Source organism: Oncorhynchus clarkii, chromosome 17 (genome assembly GCF_045791955.1).
Source record: "Oncorhynchus clarkii lewisi isolate Uvic-CL-2024 chromosome 17, UVic_Ocla_1.0, whole genome shotgun sequence".
NCBI classification, from domain to species: domain Eukaryota; kingdom Metazoa; phylum Chordata; class Actinopteri; order Salmoniformes; family Salmonidae; genus Oncorhynchus; species Oncorhynchus clarkii.
Window position 1 is genome coordinate 29,223,251 of NC_092163.1, and position 6,997 is coordinate 29,230,247.

Below are 6,997 nucleotides of genomic sequence, written 5' to 3' on the forward strand. Positions count from 1 at the left end.
GTTGAGATGTGTCTGTTACTTGAACTCTGTGAAGCATTTATTTGGGCTGCACTCTGAGGTTTTTGTGACTGCAATTGAATAAACTTTCAAAGTTCTTGACATTTTCCGGATTGACTGACCTTCATGTCTTAAAGTAATGATGGATTGTCATTTCTCTTTGCTTATTTGAGCTGTTTTTGCCATAATATGGACTTGGTCTTTCACCAGATAGGGCTATCTTCTGTATATCAACCCTACCTAGTCACAACACATCGATTGGCTCAAATGTATTAAGAAGGAAAGAATTTCCATAACTTAACTTTTAACAAGGCACACCTGTTTGAATTTAAATGCATTCCAGGTGACTCCCTCATGAATCTGGTTGAGAGATTGCCAAGAGTGTGCAAAGCTGTCATCATGACAAAGGGTGGCTACTTTGAAAAATCTTAAATATATTTTGATTTGTTTAACACTTTTTTGGTTACTATATGCTTCCATATGTGTTATTTCATAGTTTTGATGTCTTCACTATTCTACAATGTAGAAAAAATAAATAAAAACCCTTGACTGGTACTGTATATACAGTGGATTCGGAAAGTATTCAGACACCTTGACTTTTTTTTTTTTTTGGTTGCCGGGCGAATTAGCTTGTTGGGAGATCGATGTTCACCCGCACCTGTATCCCATCAGTAATCTGCACACCTGTCCTGATCATCACCTCTCCCCTTCAAAAGCTCTGACCTGACATCCATTCGCTGCCGGATCGTTAGCCATGAACAGTATGTTGTGCCATAGTATCAGCCTCAAGTTGGATAGAATTTGTTTTGTTGTTTTTTACGTATTGCTTGCCTTAAACTTACCTCCGTTTGTTCTGTCTTCAGTTACTCACCCGGATCATTTACCCCATTCCCGCCTGGTCGTCGGAGGATTCCGCTACCCCATTGGATCCACCTATTTACTCCCATCAACTCACCACCGCTGCCCGCTACGCCACCTGGATATATCTACCCATTCACATTCACTTGTAAATAAATACTCACCTTCTTCCTACTCTCCTTGTCCTGGTCTGCTTCTGGGTTCGATTTTGAAAGAACGTGACAATACATGTTTTTCCTCAGCAATCTATACAGAATACCCCATAATGGTTAAGCAACAACAGGTTTTTATACATTTGTGCAAATGTATAAAACATACCATCAACAGCAACTTGCACAGCCATTGAAGAGGAGTAGACCACGTTCCACAATCAACAGCATGATCAACTCAATGCGAAGGAGAGGCATGTTGCACTGCATGAAGCAAATGGTAGTCACACCATATACTGACTGGTTTTCAGATCCATTCCCCTTTTTAAGGTGTCTGTGACCAACATATGCTTATCTGTATTCCCAGTCATGTGAAATCCATAGATTAGGGCTAAAGGATTTGATTTCAATTGACTGATTGCCTTATATGAACTATAACTCAGTAAAATCTTCTAAATTGTTGCATGTTGGCGTTGATATTTTTGTTCAGTGTACAGTTGAAGTCGGAGGTTTACATACACTTAGGTTGTAATCATTAAAACTATTTTTTCAACCACTCCACACATTTCTTGTTAACAAACTATAGTTTTGGCAAGTCGGTTATGACATCTACTTTGTGCATGTGTGACAGTATAACTTTAGACCGTCCCCTCGCCCATACCCGGGCGCGAACCAGGGACTCTCTGCACACATCAACCTCAGTCACCCACGAAGCATCGTTACCCATCGCTCCACAAAAGCCGCGGCCCTTGCAGATCAAGGGGAACTACTACTTCAAGGTCTCAGAGCATGTGACGTCACCGATTGAAACGCTATTTAGCGCGCACCGCTAAGTAAGCTAACCGTTTCACATCCGTTACACATGACACAAGTCCTTTTTCCAACAATTGTTTACAGAAAGATTATTTCACTTATAATTCACTGTATCACAATTCCAGTGGGTCAGAAATGTACATACACTAAGTTGACAGTGCCTTTAAACCGCTTGGAAAATTCCAGAAAATGATGTCATGGCTTTAGAAGCATCTGATAGGCTAATGACATCATTTGAGTCAATTGGAGCTGTACCTGTGGATGTATTTCAAGGCCTACCTTCAAACTCAGTTCCTCTTTGCTTGACATCATGGGAAAATCAAAATAAATCAGCCTAGACCTCAGAAAAACAATTGTAGACCTCCACAAGTCTGGTTCATCATTGGGAGCAATTTCCAAACACCTGAAGGTACCACGTTCATCTGTACAAACAATAGTACGCAAGTATACACACCATGGAACCACGTAGCCATCACACCTCTCATGAAGGAGACGTGTTCTGTCTCCTAGAGATGAAGGTACTTTGTTGCGAAAAGTGCAAATCAATCCCAGAACAGCAAAGGACCTTGTGAAGATGCTGGAGGAAACTGGTAAAAAAGTATCTACATCCACAGTAAAACGAGTCCTATATCGACATAAACTGAAAGGCCGCTCAACTTTGCAACTGCACATGGGGACAAAGATCATACTTTTTTGGTGAAATGTCCTCTGGTCTGATGAAACAAAAATAGAACTGTTTGGCCATAATGACCATTGTTTTGTTTGGAGGAAAAAGAGGGAGGCTTGCAAGCTGAATAACACCATCCCACCGTAAAGCACGGGGTGGCAGCATCATGTTGTGGGGGTGCTTTGCTGCAGGAGGGACTGATGCACTTCACAAAATAGATGGCATCATGAGGAAGGAAAATGTGGATATATTGAAGCAACATCTCGAGACATCAATCAGGAAGTTAGAGCTTGGTCGCAATGGGTCTTCCAAATAGACAATGACCCCAAGCATACTTCCAAAGTTGTGGCAAAATTGCTGAAGGACAACAAAGTCACGGTATTGGAGTGACCATCACAAAGTCCTGACCTCAATCCCATAGAAAATGTGTGGGAAGAACTGAAAAAGTGTGTGTGAGCAAGGAGGCCTAAAAACCTGACTCAGTTACACCAGCTCTGTCAGGAGGAATGGGCCAAACGTCACCCAACTTATTTTGGGAAGCTTGTGGAAGGCTACCAAAAACGTTTAACCTAAGTTAAACAATTTAAAGGCAATGCTACCAAATACTAATTGAGTGTATGTAAACTTCTTACCCACTGGGAATGTGATGAAAGAAATAAAAGCTGAAATAAATTATTCGCTCTACTATTATTCTGACATTTCACATTCTTAAAATAAAGTGGTGATCCTAACTGACCTAAGACAGGGACTTTTTACTGAGATTAAATGTCAGGAATTGTGAAAAACTGAGTTTAAATGTATTTGGCTAAGGTGTATGTAAACTTCAGACTTCAACTGTATATACATTTTTTTGAGCGGTTATTACGGTGACTGCGGTCATTTGGCTGGCCAATTACATCATCCAAAATTCCATGACCATCACAGCCCTACTCCCCACCAGTATCACATCACTCATCTCTACTAGACTTATGTGTTGCATGGGGCTTCCCCCAGTACTGCTATACATACCTTCATTTGATCCAGCTAATGCTCATCATATTACAATGAACATGTCACGCCCTGACCGTAGAGAGCCTTTTAATGTCTCTATTTGGTTTGGTTAGGGTGAGATTTGGGGTGGCCATTCTGTTTTGTTATCTATGATATTGTATTTCTATGTTTTGGCCGGCTATGGTTCTCAATCAGGGACAGCTGTCTATCGTTGCCTCTGATTGGGAATCATACTTAGGTAGCCCTTTCCCCTCCTTTCTTTGTGGGAAGTTGACTTTGTTTATGGCACATAGCCTTAAGCTTCACAGTTTGTTTTGTAGTGTTTATTGTTTTGTTCGGTGTCTTTTTCTAATAAAGAGAACATGTACGCTCACCACGCTGCACCTTGGTCCACTTCATTCAACGGCCGTGACAGAACTACACATGATGGAAGCAAATGAGCATTCAAAGCTGTGTTTCCACAGGGGCCCACTCTGATCGGAAAGCAATAGCATATACATGTTTCTCTTTATGAACTAGACCTGTGCTGTGTCCCATTTTGAGGTACAGTCATTTCTAATAATTGCTTAGCGAGTCAATAATGACTAATACTAATGGATGGACAGTAGATGGGAGATTATTTGAAGCATCAGTTCTCTCCACTGCTCCAATGCAATTAGGCTACTCTAGTAGTTAAAGTCCTCTAATCTAAGCGAGCATGTTTGAGTGACATTACATACACATCCTCCAGCGTATCTCCAACAGAGAGCCGCAATGGCTGGCAGTTACTGTTCCACGATATGTTCACATTGTTGGAGCCAAAAGTTTGAAGATACACGGTTGGCTCGGCCGTTGACGTCCCTTGCGTCGGCGAGTCATTTAATCTTCATTAGAAAATGTAGTACAAGCAAATCTCATGTCAACGATTCAACGATTCGTCTGGTAAAAATTACTGTATTTTGGCCATGCTGCTGACTTGTAAAAATAAGTGAATAGCTGAGTCCCAAATGGCACCCTATTTCCTATATTGTTCACTACTTTTGACCTGGGACTTGAGGGATTTATTTACCTGGCATCGGACAGGTCACACTTGTTGCCAGCGATGGCTACCACGATGTTGGGAGGGCCGTGTTGGTGAAGCTCCTTCATCCAGTTTTTCAATGCCTGGAACGAGTCCTGAGAAACACGGTTCAAGCTATTATTAATAATAAATAACTTATTCAGCATTTATAGCGCTATTCATTTCATAAAGAATCTCAAAGTGCTTTAAAGCAACAAAAAAATACATGCAATTTATAAAAAACATCACAACATGGACAGTCATTAGAAAGTTAATGGAGTGGTCATCTGAGGGAGGTGGTCAAGCTGGGAGGGAAAGTCCGGGGGCAGGCAGCACGGTCTCATCAAGGTGTCTCTCTGTCTCTGGCTTTTCCATAGTAGGAATCAGGTTTGAGCTTAGCCAGTGGCACTGCAGTCCATGGACTTCATAGTAGGTAGCTAGCTACTCCTTCACTACTGCCAAAATGAAGCAACTTGGATGATGCTATGTCAGTCACGTGGCTCCAGAAAGCACACAACATTTCAATAATAATTCAAGATTAAACTCACCGCACCGATCTGCCGTCTTGCTTTCGGACTTCTCTCCATCCTCAACCTCTGGACACTAGCTTGCATTCGAATCAAAACAATTGCCAGCTAATGTTAGCTGCTTGCTAGCTAGCAAAACAAAGAAATGAATAGCCAACTTCACCTGCAGTCTTAATGCCGTGGTTGATTCTGATGATATTAATTAGTTATATTAATTGTTCATTCTTAAAACAAAAAGATTATACAAAGCCTTAATTCATTAATTACAAACATATTTACAAATGCACAGGAGCTCTCTGCTTATGCTGCTACTAGGGTGCCATGGCAACTATATACTATAACGTTATTACTACTTTGTAGTATACATATAGTAAACATCTTACATTGTTACATATTAGAGTTTGAGATAATGTTATGCAACGCATAACTGTGTGCGTGTGTGGGATTTAAACAGGTGTGAAACATAGGAGATGTGAACAGGACATGCAGACACATGAGTATGGACAGTATATGTTTACTGGACATGCCTATATTTGACTCAAAGTGACCAGTGGGATCCCATAGTCGCCTACAGTAGACATACAAGCTGTATGCCGTGCATGGATACCTACGTTTTTGCAAAGGTCAATCTATTTGGAGCATTTTTTCTGTAGTCAAAAATATAAGAAGGTCCTAAGAAAACCTGTCCCTATGATGTCAGCGGGGGTCATAAAAAAATATTTTAAAAACTGAGTTTCTCAGTGATGGAGAGAGCTGATTTATTTTGCAAATGACTCCTGATGACATAGGAATGACATAGAAAAAAAGTGGCATTGTCCCTTTAAACATTTGAGGAAAAAAACAAATGTCATGTCACACCATGTTACCAGAGGGAAACAGGAGGGGATACTGTACCTCTTTGGTGATGTCGTAAACAATGATGGCTGCCGCAGAGCCTCTGTAGTACATTGGTGCCAACGTACGGAACTATGGGAAAGCAGAGAAAGAAGTGGAGATATAGAATAGTGAGTAATGGGCTACAATCATTCTTCAAAGAAAGAGGCTGTCCCTCTAGACAGGGAAGATAATTAGTTTTCTAAAGCCTCCAACAGGACTTTATCTATAGCCAAACTGGTTGCACTGATATAGTGAGGTCAAGGGCCATGTATGCATTTTTAGTACTGTAAATCATGATTAAAGTAAGAGATGATGAACTTCAAAGAAAAGGTTACTGACATTTTTGTATTCATCTTTAAGGATTGTGTATCTAGCTTGCAATTGTTTATGAGAAAATCAAGGTTACCAAAATAGCATCGCAATCACTACTACCGCCTGTTTCCAAAACATTACATTCACAGAGTACCCAATCTAGAAGTCTTATACGGTGACATTTAGACACCGTTATATGACTTACACCACTTTCCATTTCACCCAACAGGGTCTTTGAGAGAAAACATCAACTCAAAATGGAGGGGTAAAGCTTTTTGATAAAACAAAAAGGCCTTGTGTTCCAAGCCTATATGCCAAGTGGCTTTTGTTACCTGGAAGTATGGCAAGCCATTCCACCGAGGACTCACATGTGGTAGCCATCGGGAAAAGATGAGCAAAATGTGTCAAAAGCAGTTAGTAATTTAATATTTATGGAGAACTATACATTTGGTCTTCACCCAGTAAAACAGAAAACCCTGCGTAATAAAAACAAGCTGAGGCTACATACAGTGCCTTCGGAAGGTATTCAGACCCCTTGACTTTTTCCACATTTTGTTACTTTACAGTCTTATTCTAAAATGGATTAAATAATAACTTTTTTTTCAGCAATCTACACACAATTCCCCATAATGACATAGTTTTTTTGCAAATGTATACATATATACACTACTGTTCAGAATTTTGGGGTCCTTGTTTTTTAAAAATCAACTTTTTGTCCATTAAAATAACATCAAATTGATCCGAAATACAGTGTAGACATTGTTAATCT

The 6,997-nt window shown here is 40.2% G+C and overlaps 1 pseudogene; it reads right to left on the bottom strand.

The window, feature by feature from the left end:
• Positions 1-3,344: 3,344 nt before the first annotated feature.
• On the bottom strand, positions 3,345-6,445 carry LOC139369382 (ras-related protein Rab-22A-like; annotated as a pseudogene).
• Between the last annotated feature and the right edge of the window lie 552 nt (positions 6,446-6,997).